Source organism: Anomaloglossus baeobatrachus, chromosome 1 (genome assembly GCF_048569485.1).
Source record: "Anomaloglossus baeobatrachus isolate aAnoBae1 chromosome 1, aAnoBae1.hap1, whole genome shotgun sequence".
Classification (NCBI taxonomy): domain Eukaryota; kingdom Metazoa; phylum Chordata; class Amphibia; order Anura; family Aromobatidae; genus Anomaloglossus; species Anomaloglossus baeobatrachus.
Window position 1 is genome coordinate 487123273 of NC_134353.1, and position 17340 is coordinate 487140612.

Below are 17340 nucleotides of genomic sequence, written 5' to 3' on the forward strand. Positions count from 1 at the left end.
CAGGTGGCGCTATAGGTGGTTTCATTGTGTAGCGCATGGCTACTTTACTATACCTAGACACCACTTCTATTCCTATAGCTGCCGCCGTTCTCAAGTTAATGACGGTGGACAGTATATGGGTGGACACACTGTACATAAATATAGAAACCTCTCTCTCAAATGCAAAAAAAAATATATATCCAGAGCTGGTAATATACTATGTACTACAAGGGCATGTAGGTAACGCTAAATACATACTCGTGTGAAAAAGACTGTGGTAGATAGCCCATTGGGAACCAATGTTTTCCTTACTAAAATAATCCACAATCTAAAAGATTGTGTGTGTGTGTGTGTGTTAAATATATATATATTTATTTGGCTATGGTAAATAAAAGGATAGAAATAAGGTACGTTTTCCTCTAGTCAGTAGAAATGTAGATAAGCTTACCACAAGAGGTGTGGAGAGCAAACCTATGCTTCACTGTCCTATGCTGCAACTTGTATTGCCAAATACTAGCAGGAAATGGCACCCATACAACGGCCGTTTCGGCGTGTGCTTTCATCAGGGAGTGACATGTGCATGAAAGGAGGTATAAATAGGTCCCGGGTCCAATCGGCACATGGTGTGTAGAGATTGATGCATGTGTGTCCATGGAAATGGGCCCGGCCATCTGCCACCGCATCATACACCATGTGTGGTTTCTGGGTCACGTGAGAAACCACATAGCCCTGGAAAACTCAGTGCATAGAGATACAGCGCACAGATGAGGGAGCCTGCAGCAGAGACGCGCATGCGTACCAAGCACACCACAGCTGACTAGACAAACCCTGTATCTACAACGTAGAAGCATGTCATCTACAAGTGATGATACAAATTGCAGCCAACAGTATTAAATTCAAACTGAAGGGATGAATTATATGAAGTGGAGAGACCGTAAATAAATAAAATATGACAATATAGAGGACCAAGATCATAATGAATACACTACCGCACAGATACCACTAGCCCGACTTCTGGAAGAGAATGGGACTGTTTTTTCCATACGATCATTTGAATCCAGCCTAACAATGGTAACTAGATACTGAGAGTTGTTACCACCTATCATCAGACTTTGGACCATATAAGAACCACAGGGCTGAAGAAGTGCAGGAAGGATCGCAAAAAAACATTTACATCTAGGTACCTTATAGGTGACCTCTTCTCTGATCTTTCACAAACCATTTGTCTCCATGTAGTAAGGATGTGATGATGAGATTTCATGCCCAGAGCTTATCTCTGCAATCTTCCCACTTCTACCTTCAGTGGCACATCCCGAAACCGTGTCCTTTAAAAATAAAATTATACTACTCAATAAATAAAGATATCCCTCATTTTGCACCTCTGAAAAAATGATTGCTGCTTACTGTGCTTCCTGCGGAAAGTATCCCACACACGGCCTCTCTCCATAATATCCTACCCACACTGTCACTCTCCGTAATATTCCCCTCTCCATCATGTCCCTCCTAAACGGCCCCTCTGTTATTTCTCCACACACTCCATAATGTCCCACTACACACAGCTCCTCTCTATAATATTCCCCTCCCCGAAGCTCCTCTCTATAATATTAAACCTCACACAGCTTCCATAATGTCCTCCCACTCACAGCTCTTCTCTGTAATTACCCCCCCTCACACGGCTCCTCTCCATAATATTCACTCAAAAATACAGCTCCTCTCCCTAATCCCTGCACTCAGTTCCTCACCATAATTTCATCCCACACACCGCTCCTCTCCATAATTTCTCCCTCCCACACACATGGCAATGCAATGTGACACTGAAAGAACTCCTCTTGGAACATGCTCCTGATGGCGTGGTCTAACAGGCCACCATAGCCAGCATACCCAGCATTATTTGAATCAAATTGCCATGGCAACTATTGGCAGCCTGCGATTACATCATGGGGGTGCCGATCACGTGAGAAAGAACGTGCACTCCCTCCCCCAGCCTCCAAAATCCCTCTAATCGCTATTGAGTGCAGCATTTAGGGCTCTTCTCCACTAGCGTTTTTTAAATCACAGCGATACTCAGCTCAAAATGTGAGTGGAGTGTCCTGCGTGTGATCTGCGTGTGATATGCGTACAGTGTGTGTTTTTTTTCCTCACATAGCATCCGTATGACATGTGAGCGTCATGCGAGTGCTATGTGAGTTTTTAGGTAAGCAGCGTAGGACTGGCTACGGGAGAAATCTCCTGTAAAACCAGTCCTGGCCGCGGTTACCTGCACTCAGCTCCAGAGCTGTAATCTGAGCTCCAGCGTTCTGCCTTATCTGTCTGCAGCTGTGCTGACCTGAACAGCAATCGCCGGGGAATCCATCACTCGGCGCTCGCTGTTCAGGCTGCACTCTGGAGCTCAGGTGACAGCTCCGGGGTTCAGTGCATGTAACCGCGGCCAGGACTGGTTTTACAGGAGATTCCTCCGGTACCAGTCTGACGCGGTATGCAAGTGTCAGGATGCGTGTGACATGCGCATGCCACCCGGATTCTGACTTGCATGGGGGTGAGAGAGCTGAGAATCGCATCAAATCGCAGCATGCTGCGATTTCAAGGAGAGCCCATGTATCGTCTGAGAAAAACAGGGAAATGGAGACAGCATCATTAGAAACCATTTGCAAGATTGCAAACCGTTTCTCAATGTGAGGGAATTTGCAGGAAAAAAACGCTAGTGGAGAAGAGGCCTTAGGGAGCTAAACAGTTGGGGGCGGTGCAGGCATCACACCTTGCTGTAACAGCCAGAGCTTGTCTATCACTTACACTGAGCTCCTGGGGTTGATCATGCAGGTACAGCTCCTGTGCTCCGCATGATCGCAGTATTATTGGAATTATACATCTTGCAGGCAGAGGCCCCAATCTGGGGAAGAGTGTAAGGATAGCATGGGCCTTTATGCCTTCAAATGCCAGGGCTGAATTTTAGTCCCAATCCATCCCTGGTTACTGGTAGGGATAAGCACATTTATTATAAGACTTTCTAGTGCCGGAGACTGACTGTTGCACTGCTGATCAGCGCATAGAGCTAGAATAATAGAGGGAATCAATCAAAGGATCTGTTGATCTTTCCAGCATTGAGAGCTCAACAATTACCAAGGAGTGTGGTAGTCAGTCTGTCCCTTGCACTGGGTAGTGCCACTGCTTATTCTTACTTAAAAGTGTCAGCCATGCTCAGCACATACAGTCAGGGTATGGTGGTGGTTAGTGATGTGTCGGTCGGGAACGATCAGACACAAAGATCTGGCTCCCTGCTGTGACTGACAGGAGTCAGCACCCCAGTGAGAGCTACTAAATTCTCTTAATAGCTCTCACTGGGTGTAAAAGTCCATTGTTCAGTGGACAAAACCCCGCCCACTTAATTTAATTGTCCCGTTGTGAGCTGGAGGGGTTTATCAGCGGGTTGGCGGGGTTTCGGTGGTTTTAATATAATCTTAAATGTGTTCACCTGGGGTTAACACCTATTTTAATAGGAATCTATTTAGGATCCGACAGAGCCGGCTCTTTTTGGTGAACGAAACCATGTGAGCCAGATCACCAAAAAGAGCCGGACTGCCCGTCACTAGTGGTGGTGGTGGTGGTGGTGGAGGGGAAATTGCACAGGATATAAAAATCCATATTAGCATACCAGACTAATCCCCTTCCCCTGCCCTTTCACCGCTTCGATCAGTACACCAGTAGGAATAGCACTTATGGTAAGTGCTAGCTTCCGACAATAGGCACTCAAGTAGTTGTAGAGCTTTTACACAGTACTCCAGTGCTTTTACATAGTACATATCATAGTTTTTATTCATGTGTCAATATATGATTAGCATTTGTAAGCCAAAACCAGAAGTGGAACTTGCATAAGGAAAAACTATAATTCACTCCCATTCTGTTTTTTTAAACCACTGCTGGTTTTGGCCTACAAATAATGCTAAATTACTAACTAAAATACCATTGTGTGAATTGGGCCTTATATTATATAATGTATTATATATACATAACAAAAATATAAACAAAAGATGTTGCTATTATTACAGTGGGGAAAGGATGGGCATGAAGGATAAAATTAATCATTGCTCCCAACTGTTCTGTATTCAGCAGGACTGTCCTGGCAGTCATGGCTTTTGTCCCACCTTCCTTTCACCCCTCCTCCTTCTCGGAGAAGCGGACCAGCAACAGTCTGCAGTGCATAAATTAAATTAAAAAAAATCTCCTCTTATGGGGTCTGGTCTCCCCAGGACACAAACTCATGAACTTGTTGGTAGGCAGTAGCTCTACAAATGAGCCATTGCCCAGGCTGAGAGACATAGGATGATTTGAGGAACCCAGAAGCAGGTTACTGAGCTACATACAGTATGGATAGTACATAGCTGTGTAGCTCTATGTCCCTACTGTCTACAGTAAAGGTGAAGACAAAAGTCTGATTTTTTTCTTCTTCCACTACATTAAAATAATTACAAAAAGGTAATTTCTATATTCCTCCTCCCCAGGACTGAGACCAACAACCTTCAAACATTCGAAACCTATACAGTGTGTCCACCCATATCCTGTCCACCACCATTAACTTGAGAACGGCGGCAGCTATAGGTATAGAAGTGGTGTTTAGGTATAGTAAAGTAGCCAGGCGCTACGCAATGAAACCACCTATAGCGCCACCTGGTGGAAAACAATGGAGTTAGCATTTTTATTTCGAAAACGGAACGAGATAGAGAAAAAAGTGAATTAAAAAATTGTAGGGCATCATCAATTCAATACGAATCGACACCTTGCATACAGAAATGCTATGATATGAAACTCATGACCCCCCCCAAAACATTGAATGCTGGTCATGCATATGGCGCTCATTTAACTTTGATGCTCAAAGTGGCCATCGTCAGCTGCAATGCACATCTGGATTCTGGACAGCATACTGCATCTTGCTGCACGTTGTGCAATATGGTAGGTGACACGTTTGCACAAGCATCTGTAATACGTCATCGTAGGTCCTGCAATGTTGGTGGAGGAGTCGCATACACCTGCTGTTTGATGTGACCTCACATAAAGAAGTCCAATGGGGTCAGGTCAGGTGAGTGTGGAGGCCACTCCACGCAGCCACCATACCCAATGACTTGTAAGAAGGTCTCCATGAGGTATCGCTTCACATCCGCAGCCTTGTGAGTTTTACATGTTCTAATCATAGCATTTCTGTAAGTAAGGTGTTGATTCATATTGAATTGATGATGCCCTACAACTTTGTAATTCACTTTTTTCTCTATCTCGTTCCGTTTTCGAGATAAAAATGCTAACTCCGTTGTTTTCCACCAGGTGGCGCTATAGGTGGTTTTATTGCGTAGTGCATGGATACTTTACTATACCTAGACACCACTGCTATTCCTATAGCTGCCGGCGTTCTCAAGTTAATGGCGGTGGACAGGATATGGGTGGATACACTGTATATTGCTACTAAAGAAAGACTTATTCAAAGTAATGGAATCACCTATGAAAGGGTGAGTAATCAGCCAGAATTGAAATAAATATAAATCTTTATTGAAATAACATATAAAAATGAGGATAGCCACTAGGAAAAACCCTTTGTAGAAAGTGCCACCCATAATGAATAGGGCATATAAATACCAATATACACTCTCAGAAAAGACAGAAGTAAATTAGATAACCACTTTAGCAATAAAATGTCTCCATGAGGCACTCTGACCAAGAAAAAATCAATTTGCAACTGAATAAACATATAGGATGCAATACCACAACAAAGTCACAAGATGTCCCTACAGAGTCTATGTAAGAAAGGCAACCCAGGTAAGTGAAGGAAATTTCGAAAAAAAAATATATAGATGTAAGATACAAATAATGCCTGACCAAGAAACAATTATTGCACATATGCTCAAGAGTAGTATAGTAAAATTCCCCAGAAGAAAACAGCGATATATAAATGAACCTTTATATAAATAACATCAGATGGTAAAGCCACATCAATACTTCATGGAACAAACAATTAGAACACAGGGTTTATTAATATTACCTACTGTATACGAAGAGGTCTGATAGAATATATTGCATTCAAAGTGATGGTAAATAGCCCAGGTAATGCCAGAGAATGTATGGCTGATAACTCATAGAACAAAAAGGGGGTGAACTAATAGGCTGAAATTAATTTTGCTTAATATTAATAATATTAATAATATTAATTAATATTAACACATTAACCCCTACACCCCCAGACTGTTTCGCCTTCATTTCCAGGTTATTTTTTCAATTCTGACCAGTGTCACTTTATGGGGTTATAACTCTGGAACACTTCAATAGATCCCAGTGACTATCCCTAAGACTATTTTTTCGTGACATATTGTACTTCATGGTAGTGGTAAGATTACGACAATATTTTTTTTTTGTTTTATTTGTGAAAAAATCGAAAATTTTGCGAAAATTTAGAAGAGTTTGCAATTTTCAAACTTTTAATTTTTATGCCCTAAAACCAGAGTTCTGTCACACAAAATAGTCACTAAATAACATTTTTCACATGTCTACCTTACATTAGCACCATTTTTTAAACATATTTTGTTTTTATGAAGTTTATCAGCAATTTCTCATTTTTCCAACAAAATTTACAAAACCATTTTTTTAGGGACCACATCACATTTGAGGTGACTTTGGGAAGCTTATGTGATAGAAAATACCCAAAAGTGGCACCTTTCTAAAAACTGCACCCCTCAATGTGCTCAGAATCACATCCAAGATATTTATTGACCCTTTAAGTGCACCACAGGAACCAAAGCAATGTGGTTGTAAAAAATGAAAATATTACTTTTCCTACAAAAATGTTACTTTAGACCCAAATTTTGCATTTTCACAAGGACAAGAGGAGAAAATGCACCATACAATTTATTGTGCAATTTCTCCTGAGTACGCCAATACCCCATATGTGGTGGAAATATACTGGCTGGGAGCACGGCAAGGCTCGGAAGGAAAGGAGCGCCATTTGACTTTTTGAACACAAAATTGTCTGGATTAGATTGCGGACATCATATCGCGTTTGGAGACCCACCAAGGTGCCTAATAGAGATGAGCGAACCGGTCCCGGTTCGGCTCGAGTTCGGTTCGCCGAACGGAGGTCTCGTTCGAGTTCGGTTCATCGAACCGAACTCGAACCGCATAGAAAACAATGGCAGGCAATCACAAACACATAAAAACACCCTCAAAGGTGTCAAAAAGGTGACAAACAACTCACAACACAACACAAACACATGGGAAAGGTACAAGGACGTATACTCATGCGAAAACAAAAGAGCTGGACAAGGAAAAAGAGGAGGAGACACAGATATAGGCATGGCACGCCCTTCTAAAATCATGTAAAACACCACAAGGTGACTCCAAGCGGAGTCTCCCTTTTTTCCAAAAATTGGGCCACACACACACACACCCACCCTTTCAGTGGCAGCACTTGTGCCCCAGTTGTACACTTCACAGCTAGATTTGCATCAAGCACATTCAAAAATACGCCATCCTTTTCCGTCCTCAGGATTGCACCGGGGTAGGTAGCAAAGTCTTTCCTGATCCCCTCTCTGTTCATCTTGGATCATTTTTAAAAAACACAGCAAGCAAGGGTTACTCCAAGCGGAGTCTCTCTTTTTTTCCAAAAATTGTGCCCCACACACACCCACCCATTCAGTGGCAGCACTTGTGCCCTAGTTGTACACTTCACAGCTAGATTTGCATCAACCACATTCAAAAATACGCCATACTTAACCGTCCCCAGGATGACACCGGGGTAGGTAGCAAAGTCTTTGCTGAACCATGACTTGTTCATCTTGGCTCCTTTTAAAAAACACAGCAAGCAAGGGTTACTCCAAGCGGAGTCTCCCTTTTTTTCCAAAAATTGTGCCCCACACACACCCACCCATTCAGTGGCAGCACTTGTGCCCTAGTTGTACACTTCACAGCTAGATTTGCATCAAGCACATTCAAAAATACGCCATACTTAACCGTCCCCAGGATGACTCCGGGGTAGGTAGCAAAGTCTTTCCTGATCCCAGCTCTGTTCATCTTAGATCATTTTTAAAAAACACAGTAAGCAAGGGTTACTCCAAGCGGAGTCTCCCTTTTTTTCCAAAAATTGTGCCCCACAAACACCCACCCATTCAGTGGCAGCACTTGTGCCATAGTTGCAAACAGGATGTTTTGATTTGCATCAAGCACATTCCAAATCCACAAGCATTTACTCTCCCCAGGATGACACAGGAGTAGTAAATTCATTGTGGATCCATGACTTGTTCATTTTGATGAACGTTAGTCTGTCCACATTGTCACTGGACAGACGTGTGCGCTTATCTGTCAGCACACACCCAGCAGCCCTGAAGACACGTTCAGAGACAACGCTGGCAGCTGGACACGACAAAATCTCCAAGGCGTAAGTGGAGAGCTCTGGCCATTTTTCAAGATTTGAAGCCCAAAATGAGCAAGGCTCCATTTGCAAAGTCATGGCATAAATGTTCATTTGGAGATACTCCTGTATCATCCTCTCCAGCCATTGACTATGTGTCAGACTTGTTGTCTCTGGTGGCCTTGCAAAGGACGGTCTAAAAAAATTATGAAAAGATTCCATAAAATTGCTGTTACCAACACCAGATACGGTGCTACTGGTACGGGTAGACTGTTGAAGATGACGAGACCGTCCCATGTTTGTCAAGTTACAACTGGGAGATTCACTCCCTGCACCTGCACGGTTGTTTGGTGGAAAAGCCGAGCTAAGATCGAGTAACAGCTTCTGCTGATACTCCTGCATACGTGCGTCCCTTTCTATGGCTGGAATTATGTCACAAAATTTGGACTTGTACCGGGGATCTAATAGTGTGGCAAGCCAGTAGTCATCATCACTTCTAATTTTGACAATACGAGGGTCATGTTGGAGGTAGTGCAGCAAGAAGGCGCTCATGTGTCTTGCGCAGCCATGCGGACCAAGTCCACGCTGTGTTTGTGGCATAGAGGTGCTAACCGTTCTTTCTTCCTCTGACATCTCCCCCCAACCTCTTTCAACTGAAATTTGACCAAGGTCTCCCTCATCCGCTGAGTCTTCCATGTCCATGGACAGTTCGTCCTCCATTTCTTCATGTTCTCCTGCACCTTCCTCAACATTTCGCCTGCTACCATGCGCCCATGTTGATCCCTGTCCCCCATGGTCCCATGCCTGCCGCGTTGGTGATGATGAACGTCTAGACCTTGGTGATGTTGTTGTGTCTTGCGCATATGAATCCTCCTGTAGATCCTCCCCTTCCTGTTGTCCCACCCCCTGACTCCGAATAGTGTTTAGCGTGTGCTCCAGCATGTAAATGACTGGAATTGTCATGCTGATAATGTCATTGTCAGCGCTAAACATATTCGTCGCCATGTCGAAACTGTGCAGAAGGGTGCATAGGTCCTTGATCTGAGACCACTCCATCAGGGTGATCTGCCCCACCTCTGCATCTAGTTGGCCCAGGCTATACGTCATGACGTATTGCACCAGGGCTAGGCGGTGCTGCCACAGTCGCTGTAACATGTGGAGAGTTGAATTCCAGCGTGTCGCCACATCGCATTTCAGGCGATGAACCGGCAGGCCGAAAGACTTCTGGAGCGATGCAAGTCGCTCAGCTGCGGTGGTTGAACGGCGGAAGTGAGCAGACAGTTTTCGTGCCCTGGTCAGAAGGCCATCTAGGCCGGGATAGTGTGTTAAAAATTGCTGGACAACAAGGTTCAACACGTGAGCCATACAAGGCACGTGTGTCACCTTGCCCAGGCGAAGGGCCGCACCCAGGTTTGCAGCATTGTCGCACACGGCCTTACCAGGCTGCAGGTTGAGTGGAGACAACCATTTATTAAACTCGGACCGCAGAGCTGACCACAACTCCTCAGCTGTGTGACTCCTATTCCCAAGACATGTCAAGCTAAAGACCGCCTGATGCCGTTGCGCTCTGCTGCCAGCATTGTAATGAGGGGTGCGTGCTTCCTTCTGCGCAGTGAGAACACTGGTGGCCTGACCAGGCAGGCTTGGGGCGGAGGTGGAGGACACAGATGAGGTGGAGGAGGCAGAAGCAGTGGCGTAACTTGGACAGACAGAGGATTGACACACAAGTTGTGGGGACGGCAAGACTTGTGCAGCAGACCCTTCACCATCTATCACCATAGTTACCCAGTGCCCAGTCAGCGACATGTAACGTCCCTGTCCATGCTTACTGGTCCAAGTATCGGTGGTGAAATGCACCCGTTCACACACAGAGTTTCTCAAGGAAGCAGTGATGTTGTGTGCGACATGCTGGTGTAGCGCGGGCACACCTTTCTTAGAGAAGTAGTGGCGACTGGGCATCTGGTACTGGGGCACAGCGACAGACATAAGGTCTCTAAAATCCTGTGTGTCCACCAGGTGGAAAGGCAGCATTTCGGTAGCCAAGAGCTTACAGAGGGATAAAGTCAACCTCTTAGCTTTGTCATGGGTCGCAGGAAGTGGCCTTTTATTTGTCCACATCTGAGGGACAGAGATCTGGCTGCTGTGTGTAGACGGTGTTGAGTAGGGTGTCCCTGGAAAAAAATGCAGGTTTGTGAGGAAAGTGCAGGCAGAGACATGATGTTGCCTTCATCCAACGTTGGTGCTATCGATGTCTGAGAGAGCTGTACACACGCACTTGTTTCCCCTTCCAAACCAACTGACGACCTACCAAGCAAACTGCCTGTTGCGGTTACAGTGGTGGAAGTTGTGAGTGGAAAACCAGGTGTGACAGCTGTCCCCACAGTCCTAGAAGATGAAGAGGCGCGGATGCACTGGAAGGGGCAGGCGGTGGATGGTTCGCTCCGCTAGGCCGCATTGCAGCATGGTGAGCTTCCCACTGGGACATATGATATTTATTCATGTGACGATTCATGGAAGAAGTTGTCAAACTGCTGAGGTTTTGCCCTCTACTAACAGAATCACGGCAAATTTTACAGATCACATAATTTGGGCAATCTTTTGCTATGTCAAAAAAGGACCAGGCTAGGCAAGGCTTAGAGGGCATGCGACCTGCTGAGCCCCCCCGACTAGTGCTCAGAGGCAGAGTGGTGGCTGAGGATGCAGTTGTAGACGTGCTACCAGTGCTCCGACTCTGTCCAGGAAGGCGCAAGGTAACTTCGTAGTCGGTTGCATCCTCCTCCACCGCCTCTGTTGACCTCCTCGAGTGCCTGACTGTGGGTTGACAGTAGGTGGGATCTAGAACTTCCTCATCAATTGTTGTGTTTGCACTCCCCTCACCCTCAGACCAAGCCTCTTCTTGCCCTGACCGAATATTTAAGTTGTCATCCCAATCTGGTATCTGCGTCTCATCGTCATCAGTATATTCCTCATTGTCTATAACAACAGGTGTTACAGTTTGTGAAAAAGGGTCAACATTATGCTCAGAAACTTGGTCCTCACGGCCTGAATCAGAGTTACAAAGGTTCTGGGCATCAGTGCAGACCATTTCCTGGTCTGTACTCACTGTAGCTTGGGAGCAGACCTCTGATTCCCAGGCTATAGTGTGACTGAACAGCTCTGCAGACTCACCCATCTCAGTTCCACCATACTGTGCAGGGCGGATGGAGACTTCAGAGCTGGGAGAAAGCAAGTTTGATTGGGATGACAAGTCAGAGGACTGGTGTTTTTTGGATGCGGTAGTTGAGGTGGCGGAGAGGGCACTTGTTGGACCACTTGAGATCCATTCAAGCATTTTCCTTTTTTGGACATCATCTACCTTTGTTCCAGTTGTTCGTGTCCGTAAAAAAGGGAGCACATCGGATTGTCCATGGTAAGTAGTAGACATCTTACTTTTGCTGGAAGATGGTCTATCTTCAGCAGATGTTAATGGAGCTTTGCCACCTTCCCCACGGACACAAACGTTTTTTCCTTTTCCAACACGCCTGTTCCCCTTTCCACCAGCATCTGTCATTTTGCCACTCATGTTGATTGCGACAAGATTGTGCACTTAAAATGTGGTAGTAAAAACTGAGAGGTGGTGTAGATTGCAGCGGTGGTCTAGCTTTATTAACAGCAGAATAAACAACAATAATTATCCCTGACAATGCAACTACGGCCCTTAAACTGGCAGCATAAATTGCTAGTATATTGGCTTAGTAACAATGAGTTTGAGTGTGCAATGCAGGCAGACGTGCTGCAAATATCTTTGCACTAGTGGGACAATATAGAAGTCCAACAGCCACGTTTAGGATGCCACTAAGTTCACTCAGTGTTTGCTAGTATAATGGCTTAGTAACAATGAGTTTGAGTGTGCAATGCAGGCAGACGTGCTGCAAATATCTTTGCACTAGTGGGACAATACAGAAGTCCAACAGCCACGTTTAGGATGCCACTAAGTTCACTCAGTGTTTGCTAGTATAATGGCTTAGTAACAATGAGTTTGAGTGTGCAATGCAGGCAGACGTGCTGCAAATATCTTTGCACTAGAGGGACTATACAGAAGTCCAACAGCCACGTTTAGGATGCCACTAAGTTCTCTCAGTGTTTGCTAGTATAATGGCTTAGTAACAATGAGTTTGAGTGTGCAATGCAGGCAGACGTGCTGCAAATATCTTTGCACTAGTGGGACAATACAGAAGTCCAACAGCCACGTTTAGGATGCCACTAAGTTCACTTAGTGTTTGCTAGTATAATGGCTTAGTAAGAATGAGTTTGAGTGTGCAATGCAGGCAGACGTGCTGCAAATATCTTTGCACTAGTGGGACAATACAGAAGTCCAACAGCCACTTTTAGGATGCCACTAAGTTCACTCAGTGTTTTCTAGTATAATGGCTTAGTAACAATGAGTTTGAGTGTGCAATGCAGGCAGATGTGCTGCAAATATCTTTGCACTAGTGGGACTATACAGAAGTCCAATAGCCACGTTTAGGATGCCACTAAGTTCACTCAGTGTTTGCTAGTATAATGGCTTAGTTATAATGAGTTTGAGTGTGCAATGCAGGCAGACGTGCTGCAAATATCTTTGCACTAGTGGGACTATACAGACGTCCAATAGCCACGTTTAGGATGCCACTAGGTTCACTCAGTGTTTGCTAGTATAATGGCTTAGTAACAATGAGTTGGAGTGTGCAATGCAGGCAGACGTGCTGCAAATATCTTTGCACTAGTGGGACTATACAGAAGTCCAATAGCCACGTTTAGGATGCCACTAAGTTCACTCAGTGTTTGCTAATTGCTAGTATAATGGCTTAGTAACAATGAGTTTGAGTGTGCAAAGGGCAGGAGGGTACAGTGGCAGGGTTGTGGGTCTGGGTAGAGGAAAGGAAGTCTGCCTTTCTATCCCTCCTAATGGGGAAATGCAGCGAGGAAATCCCTGACCTTAGCTACACAGACGCTGTCATCTTGTGTAGCTGTTAAACTCTGTTTTCACGGACCTGTCACCTATTGCTCTGACCCTGCCGGTATTAGCCCTTAAAAGGACTGATAGAAACTTCTATCCCTATTCTGTACAGCGCTGTGAATAGAGCGTACACAGCAGTATCGGAGATAGGAGCTGCGCCAGCGGTGACTGACACCAAGGACGCAGAAGGCAGATAATGGCGTGCTGGAGGAAAATGTCCGTTTTTATAATGCAGGGACATGTGACATGGACATCCTATCACACATGCCGTTGCTTCTCTGGCTAAAAGTCGACTTAGCTGTGTGTGTGTCTGGGATTGGCTGACATGCTGGCCCGCCCCACTATACGCGCGCTCTTAGGGAAGGAAGACAAGGGAAAAAAAAAAAATGGCGATCGCCATTATCCATACAGCAGTGATCTGAATGCGCTGTTCCCGCACACTATGGGCTGAAATTTCATAATAGTGTGAGTCACAGAGTGACTTACACTATTACAGCGGAAAGCCAGCTAGTAATTAGCTTGTCTTTTTGCTGCTAGAACCGTTCTCGAACGTATCTAGAACTATTGAGCTTTAGCAAAAAGCTTGTGTGTCGCCCTGGGCAAGCCAGGGGACACGGGTCACAACACCACCACACCCCACACTCCAGGTAGGCACATCAATGCTAACCACAAATCCTTGTTGCCTTCCTCCAGGAGTTTGATGATGCACACCAGGGGGTGGGCCAGGCGGTTGGCTCCGCCCACCGAGGAGCTCACAACTCTGGAGGCAGGAAGAAACCAGGCAGTCCAGTGAGGGACATGAAGGAGTAAACAGGAGAGTTAAGCTCAGGGAGGAGCAGGAGTGCGGAGCTAAGTGAGAAAGTGAACAACTAAGTGAAAGTGAAGGAAGAAAAGTGGAAAAGGAGGAAAGCAAGTAAAGTGACAGCAAAGAAAGAAAGCCTGAAGGTCCAGCTTTGTGTAGGGCCAGATCAGCAAGGTCAGCGACGGCGGTGACTGTCTGGAGGGGGACCGTTTGGAAGTTCCTGGAAGGACCCCGTTGGCTGTGTGCCCGGTGGTCTGGAGCAGTGTTCTGAAGGACAGTCAGCACCAGGGCAGGGGCCTCTCGGACCCCGGCAAGGCTAGGAGTCGCCAAATTTGCCGAATCCGTCAGTGACGGGGACGCAGATCCCCCAACAACCAAGTCCCGATTGAAGGCAACAGCCCAACCCGTATTGGAGAGACACCGCCACCGCCACGGCACCAGTTTCTCAGGGCCAGCGCCTGCGGGCAAAGTGTAGAGCTCCTCCGGCCCAGATTGCAGTCGGGGAGCGGGTAACCGGAGGGAATCCACCGCTACCACAAGTCAAACATAGGTGCAAGGAAGAGGGACATCACCGTCACCTACCGGGAGTGCAGGTGCAGCCGTCTGTGGGACCGTCCAACCAGCCGTTTGGTTTACCGTACAAACTGTGTCCGTGTCTCAGGCTGAGTGAGTACCACAGTGCCGCAAGGCACAGCGCTGCCCCCGCGTCCCTGCGCCCACCAGGCCCCGCACCTACTTCTCCATCACCGGGCCCCGGGATCACCAACCCCTACCCACGGAGGGGCAACACAACAACTGGCTGCTCCGCATCACCATCCCCGGGAGCCCCATATTGAGCAGCGGTGGTGAAATCACCACAACCGTGGGTGGCGTCACGAACTATAACAATCCCTACACCCAACAACCCCCCTTTCACTCACGGGCGAGGAGTGTCGCTCGAGAAACCCCGGGATCCGGCCCACCGCTCGAGCCACCACTGAGCAGCTGCCGGACCCGAGCAGAAGGGGTGAGCGCGGTGTGCTGACACTCTCCTCCCCGCCCGCGACAACTTGGCGTCACGAACAGGATCTTACCGCTCTGCCGTCAGGTAGAGGTGCGCCTTGTTACCGCCGGAGGCATCCGGCAGGAAAATTTCAGAAGCCGCCATCTTTGGCGCGAAAAGTTCCCGCTCGAGCGTCTTCTCGAGCAGTAGAGGCGCGAAGGCCAAAACTCCGCCCCAAGAGAGGAGGGGCCGGAAAGAGCTAAGGGGGACGCGATGGCGGCTGGCGGCATGTAGTCGCGAATATAAAAGCAGGGACGCCAGGACCTTGCAAGCATACCGTTCCTGGAAGCAAACAGTGAAGCCATCATGTGGATGCCGTCCCGCGACACCGTAGCCCCCGCGCCTGGAACCGCGGCGTGGGTGGAGATCCGAACCGCGCAGCTCTATCAAAGGCTGCAGGTCAGGATGCAGCTCCTCATGGAGGAGTGGGAGGCCGACATGGCGGACGTTGTAGCCACCGTGCGGAGACGCGAGGAGGAGTCGGAGAAAGGGAGGGTCAGTGACCCACGTCCCGATGCCCTTGAAGGGCCGATCATCGCGGCTGTGGGGCCCGGTCCAAGCCCTCTCCCCCCGTTGCCTCCCTCGCCACCCGTCCCGGAGGCCGTGACCCCGCCACTAGGCCTGCTACCACCGCAACCGGTAGCAGTACCCAGCGTCCCCGCCCAGGCGGGCCGACCTGTAACCGGAGCCCGCGGCACACCGGAGGTGTTACCGTGGAAGACGCCGAAAGTAGAACCGGAGGCATCCTTTGAAAAACGCCCCGAGCCGGAGCCGATGACCCGTTCCGAGCCCAAGGCCCGGCAGCGGAAAGCCCCTATGCCCATCCCCCACACCTCGGCTGAGGTGGCGCCGGGTTGTTGCTGCAAGGCAGCGCCCAAGGCCATGACACCGCGGGATACGCCGCCCACCTTCCTGACAGTGGGTAACGTTCTGGATGTCCCGCGGGGCCCGACCCGTGCGCCGGCGCTGGCGGCAGCGCCGTACTGGGATAGGGAGCCGGTACCGCTGGGCCTGGAGATCGCCGAGAGGGAGCAGAAAAAGGCCGAACTGGTGGCCAGAGCGATCCGAGAGAAGGAGCACCTCCGGCGGGCAACCTCCCGTGCCCGAGGACCGTTGTACGTGGGGCAGGTGAGGCGGTTTGATGTCCGCCGGGGCTACGGGTTCATCTACGAGCCGGGCCTGGAGGCCGAAGTTTTTGTAGCCCGGTGGGATGTGAATGCCCACCTGCCCGAGGAGCATCCTGGCCGTAATCTGATGCCGGGTGATATTGTCCAGTACACTCGGTTCTTTGGGGAGCGAGGGTGGTTTGCGCTGGACGCTAGATTGAAGGGCAGCCCAGAGGCCCTCGCAAGCGCCGCGCCCCCTCCCTTGGAAGGAGCACTGGAGCCTGGAGAACCGGAGTAGGGCAGCGGATGCCCGCAGCAGCAGTCCCCGTTGGGACCACCACTGAAGTTGTCGTTTGTTTGAAAGTTTTGAAAAGAATGATAAGGAAAATGACAATTACCGAGTTTTTCATCTGATTTGCCTTGTGATTGAACCGGCTGGAGCCGGCACCGTTGTCCCCGTGGGGACCGTTTAAGTTTTGCATGGGAACTATCCATGGACAAGCCCGTGAACTTGCAGGGCACCACAAACGTTAAGTGGCTTGTAAATATGTTGGTTACCGTTTCCGCAATACCGTCTCCGGAGAGGCAGGTTGGAGGGAGGGCCCTGAGCGGAGCAGGATAGGGCCCAGCCACCAAAGGAACCGGTGGCCACCCTCTGGAGGGGAAGGACAAATCCCGCTCGGGTGACTTGTGCTGGACTGTGGGTCAAGGGGTGCTGCCTGGGTTTTAGGGGCAGCATCAGGGCCAGGTTGCTTGGGTGGGAGAGAGCGGAAACCGTGACCGTAACCCGTTGCAACGTTTAAGTAAATGTGCCTCCCGTCTTGGGAAGAGTTTTGATTAAAAATGTTATTTATGTTTGTTTAACCTTGTTACCCCTTTTCACAGAAAAATAAAACCGGTGTAGGACGGCAGCCCGCGGACGGTCTGCATTTTGCTAAGGGGGAATGTGTCGCCCTGGGCAAGCCAGGGAACACGGGTCACAACACCACCACACCCCACACTCCAGGTAGGCACATCAATGCTAACCACAAATCCTTGTTGCCTTCCTCCAGG